Source organism: Musa acuminata, chromosome BXJ1-11, assembly GCF_036884655.1.
Source record: "Musa acuminata AAA Group cultivar baxijiao chromosome BXJ1-11, Cavendish_Baxijiao_AAA, whole genome shotgun sequence".
NCBI classification, from domain to species: Eukaryota; Viridiplantae; Streptophyta; class Magnoliopsida; order Zingiberales; family Musaceae; genus Musa; species Musa acuminata.
In genome coordinates this window covers 14,949,434-14,955,433 of record NC_088337.1, presented here as the reverse complement: position 1 = coordinate 14,955,433, position 6,000 = coordinate 14,949,434, and positions in this window count along the sequence as shown.

Here is a 6,000-nt window from a genome sequence, read left to right as displayed (position 1 = left end):
GGTTACTTTCAGATGCGCTATTTGGTGGATGTGGAAGGAGAGATGTAATAGAATCTTTGAATGTCAACACACAAACAATGCTTAGCTCTTGAAAGAGATTACTAGAGACTCAAGATCCTGTATGGAGCATGATCTCAAAACCGAGCACTTCACCCGAAGAGAAAAAGATATTTTTATCAAATTTAATTTTGCTATTAGCTAAAGATTTTGGGAATGATTCCAAATAATGTACCCACAGGTAGTTATAGTCTACAGCATGTGAAGTCATAACTATCGCATTCGCACTCTATGAGTTACTTGGCTTTGTCTCTGACTTGTATAGATAAAGCTCTTTGTAGAAACTTTACACATAATCAATTTACTTTTACTTACCAAAAAAAAGGAATTTCGAAATTAAGTGCTTTATATCTGCCAACCAACTCCATTAATGTATTCCTTTGTGCAGGGAATATGCTGATGAGTTGTCTTATCTGAGTAGGCTGAGTTAAAGATTATGTGGCAATATTATTGGCTGAAAAAAATATCATATTATCATCATGGTCCATATGAACAGATTGTAGCAAATTAGACATCCCGTGTCACTAACTAAGCATATCGACATTAGGCATCATTTTATACGCAATCATGTCCTTAACAATAATGTCATTCTAGAGTTTATTGACACAAAACATCAATTAGCAGACATTTTTATAAAAGCCTTAAATGAAGATCAATTTGACTTTATTATAAGGGAACTAGGCATGTTAAATTCTCCTTGTGAATAAGCTTGATTGTATGTATTTTTCGAAAATTTTCATCCTATTTCTGGTTTTCGTGGATTTGACATCTTCTTTATTTTTCGATTCCAAATGACATCTTAAAGAGCAATCCAAGACCCTATTCTATCTTGAATCAAATATCTTTGAAAAAAAAAAAAAGGAGGGAAAGAAAATTTTTTTTGGCATGCTAGTGGTGGCACAGCGAGAACTAGCGATAGCACCGCCTGGGCGCTCGATCCCTAGGCGGTGGCATCATTCGGATTGGCAGTGGCACCGCCCAAGAATCCTCATAAGTACATGAGTTAGGGTTGACGGTGGAATCGCCCCCTGTTAGGATCGGAGCGGCACTAAGAGGGGGGGGTGAATTAGTGCAGCAGATTAAAACGTCGGTTTTGACAAATCTTTCGTACGATAAAAATCGAAATCGAAAGTGCTTAACTTGAAAGCGTATTCTGATACCGGGGAGGGTAAAAATGCAGAATGGATTTCCAAATATGATACCGGGGAGGGTAAAAATGCAGAATGGATTTCCAAATAACACCGATGGAAAATTTGTTCAGATAGAAAATGTCACAGTAGACAAGGAAGAACTGATACCAGAAGCACTAACGAAGCAGCTTAGATAAAAACGAAAAGTAGCTCACCACCAAGTTTAAAATCGCAATGGGATACAGAAAGTTCACCACCCAACGGAAATTAAACGAGGATACAGAACTAGAAAATAAAAGACTCACCACTCAAGGATGCATCCAAGAGATACAAAGTTTAAGGGGTTCTCTAAGAGCTTCTGCCCATATATCATCAGTTTCTAAAATCCTTTCTAAGTCCTAAACACCAAATAAATACTAGTGCATGAAACAACCCTTCATACATAGGAAATTTCGAAATTAAGTGTTTACAACTACTAACCAACTATTTTAATGCACTCATTGGTAATGAAGAAATGTTCACAGCTGCCAACCAACTCCCTTAATGCATTCCTTTGTCTTGAAGAAAAGCACCTTGAAACAGCTTTAACTTTGTGCAGAGAATATGCTGATGAGCTATCATATTTGAGTGTGCTAAGATAAAGATTATGAGGCATAATTATTGACTGAAAAAGATACTAGATCATAATCAAGGCTCGTATAATTAGATTGTAGTAAATTAGACACTCCCGTGTCAATCTCCCCCGGTTGAATGAGACTTGTCCTCAAGTCTTCGTTTGATTCATCAACATGATTATAAAAAGGACTCAAATCAACCACATTAAATGTTAGTGATACTCCGTAATCTTCAGGTAGCTCTATCTCATAAGTATTTCTGCCAATTCTCTTAAGCACCTTGAATGGACCATCAGCCTTTGGTTTCAATTTTCCAAATTTGCCCGGTGGAAACCTCTACTTCCTTAGATGAATCCAGACCAAATCACTTGCATGAAACTCCACATGTTTTCTGTGTTTGTTGGCAGCATGCATGTACCTCTCATTTTGCTTCTCAATGGTTGCTTTCACACCCTCATGCAGCTTCTTTAACTGCTTAGCTCTTTCATCAGCATCTCCACTAAATTGCTTTGTTGTAGAATGAGGGATTAAGTCCAAAGGACTAGCAGGATTAGCACCATAAACAACCTCAAAAGGACTCTTACCGATACTATGATGCATAGAACGATTGTAGGCAAACTCAATTTGTGGAAGAATGACATCCCATTGCTTAATATTCTTGCCAACATAGCTTCTAAGCAAATTTCCCAAGCTTCGGTTTGTTACCTCAGTTTGCCCATCGGTTTGTGGATGATGCGAGCTGCTGAAATTCAAAGAAGTACCCAGCTTCCTCCAAAGAGTTCTCCAAAAATGACTAACAAATTTTGAATCTTGATCAGACACCATAGTTCTTGGAATACCATGCAATTTAACAATCTCCTTAAAATATAAATCAGCAATATGAGATGCATCATTTGATTTATTGCATGGAACAAAGTGAGACATTTTTGAAAATCTGTCAACAACAACCATGATAGAATCCTTGTTCCTTTGAGTTCTTGGCAGTCCCAAAATGAAATCAAGACTCACATCCTCCCAGGGAGCATTTGGCACTGGCAATGGAGTGTACAAACCAGAATTTTGAGTTCTTGTTTTTGCCAAATGACACACTCGACATTGCTTTACATGTCTTTCCACATCTCTAAACATCTTAAGCCAATAGAAGTTTGATTGAATAAGAGCTAAAGTTTTATCTCTACCGAAATGTCCACCCAAAACACCACCATGAGCTTCAGCCAGGATTACTTGTCTCAAAGAATAAGATGGAACACATAAAGCATTAGCTCAAAAAAGAAAACCATCAAAGATCGAAAATTGTTGAAAGGAACCTGATTTGCAATTCTGCCATATTGAGCCGAAATCCACATCATTCTCATAGAGATCTTTGAACGTCTCAAATCCAACAACTTTGACTTCCATTGCTGATAATAAAGAATGCTTTCTGCTCAATGCATCAACAACCACATTTTGAACACCAGATTTGTGTTTAATTGTAAAGTTATAAGATTGCAAAAACTCCACCCAAGCTGCATGCCTCTTGTTTAGCTTGTGTTGGTGATTTATGAACTTTAATGCTTCATGATCTGAATATAGCACAAATGGCTTGGTAAGAAGGTACTGACTCCAATGAGATAAAGCTCGATATATGGCATATAACTCCTTATCATAGGTAGAGTATTTTCTTTTTGTATCATTCAGCTTTTCAGTAAAAAATGCAATCGGCTTTTTGTCTTGACTCAAAACAGCACCAATTCCCACATTAGATGCATCACATTCAATCTCAAACACATTGTCAAAATTTGGTAGAACTAAGATAGGAGCTTCGGTCACCTTTCTTTTTAAAAGCTCAAAAGCATCATTAGCCTCATTAGTCCATTTGAATTTATCACATTTCAGACATTCGGTGATTGGAGTGACAATAGAGCTGAAACTCTTGATGAATCTTCTATAAAAAGATGTTAAGCCATGAAAACTCCTCACATCATGTAATGAAGTAGGTGTTGGCCAATTGAGAATAGCTTCAACCTTACTTTGATCCATCATTGTCACGCCCCTCAAAATATCGATAATATTTAAAATTTTCATCATAACTAACCCAGGATCCAAACACACATTTGAGGTCACTAAGAAAACATTCAGATCAAAATTTCACCTCTATAGACTACAAATTCATAACCCTGTGCAATTCATAAACATACCACACATCACTCGATAATTCATACAATCTGAACCCAACACATCAAAATAATAACCACAACATAAATTCACAAGTGGGGAAGTCTATGCAGTCACCAAACCAACGATTACCATAAGATCATATCATTACATGAATTTAATTTAACATTCCAAAATCCTATACATGAGGGATCCTTTATCTTACACAAAATCCACAAGTTTAGATTCATCGTCACATTTCATAAGATGTAGAGTATCTTATACAACAAATACACATATGCTAACAAAGATCTGCCCAAAATCATGTAAACTTTCCATCGCCTCAGCCCAATCTTTACATTTAAGCAAGCAATACGCTATCCTGAAAAATTTATCAACAAACGGGGTGAGCATAAAGAGCTCAGCAAGTGACTAACATATCCATATCAAAATAGTACAATTTCCAAAGAGATACAGTTTCAAAATACAAGGCAGAATATACGATTTCGTAGACATAATATCATTAGGAGCAGAAACACAATTGTCCTTTCCATCTTACATATTTGGTTCCTAACAGATGGGGCATAGAGTGATTGGAGCATATCAGAAACAAAAGAAACATATCGGAGCTTATCAATAGTATATAAAATGTTCCGAAGCATATCAACGACATATGGAACATTTCGAAGCAAAAACATCAGTGAATGAAGCATTTCAGAGCATATCAAAAACAAATATCATACAAAAGCTCAAACGTCGTCCTTGACGTTGCAATCATATCATTCTTATCCAGAGCATGAACAAAAACAACTCACCAAAACTCTGGATGTCATATCAAACATATAGAAGGTGTAGTGGGATCTCAGTCAGAATATGATTCATCCATTTCTGAATGACCACCTGACAAAAGTCTCCCACGTCTGGGAGCTCCATCCACCCACGTCTAGGTGAAGTCAGAGGGGGCCAGCAGAGCATCGCAGGCTCTAAGCACATACCCTTTACCATTTCTGGCAAAGGTCCAGAATATCCCACAGAGCGGGACCCCATAGAGCGGGCAATAAGCGCATACCCTTTACCATTTCTAGCAAAGGTCCAGACAATCCCACACACCAGAGTACAAGAGGGCAGTTTTAACAATAAGTAGCATATATCGGAAGCACACGCGGAACAACAAAACGTGCATGTGCCTTTTCGAGACAATACGAAACAAAGAACAAATCTCTCACAAATGTATTCAGATTTAGAATGAAATGAAAACAAGAGCGTACTAGGATTCCAAGCAATTCATATTTAGCTCAATTCCAATAAGAAGGTTAGACGAATTCAAATATCCAAAGGAACGGAACAGAATACGCGAAATCGACCAAAGCTCGATTTCGGACAGAATTCCAGTGGCACATCAAACAAATACTTCAGAATATCAATTATGCTCCAATACCCATAAGAAAGCTAAGGTCGAACCATATATCAATCTATATTCTGATGGAACAAATTTCATATGAAACAGGGTTCCCAACACGGAGTTACCTTTGATTTGGTAACCCAAGGTCAAAAACACAATCACTGTTTTGTAGAATTTATAGGGTCGGATTCAACAGATAATAGGGTAGGCAATTGAATTCCAAAATTTCCAAACTATATGTCAAACGAAAGATTTTCAAGTCTTGTTTCAAATAAAATCAGTTTGGTACAAATCAGAATTTTTAACAGGGAGTTATAGGCATTTTAGTATCGACAGGTCAGAAATCTTGAACCCTATTTTACAGCGTCTATAGGCTCATTTGAAACAGATGTTTGGGTAAGTATTCAGTGTCCAAAATCTACAAAATCTGTGTCAAAAGGAAGATATAAGAGTCTAATTTCAAACAAAATAGTTCCTGCCCGAATTCACATTTTGTACTAAAACTTATAGTGGAAACAGTGTATAGGGGTCAGTTTACCGAAAAAACTTCAGAATCCATGGTTCTATGTCCAAAGAGAGACATATCAGTTTCTAAATAGAAATCCTTCAATTTATTTTGAATCAACATAAAAACAGAGACTAAAAATTCTATAGGATGGGGTTA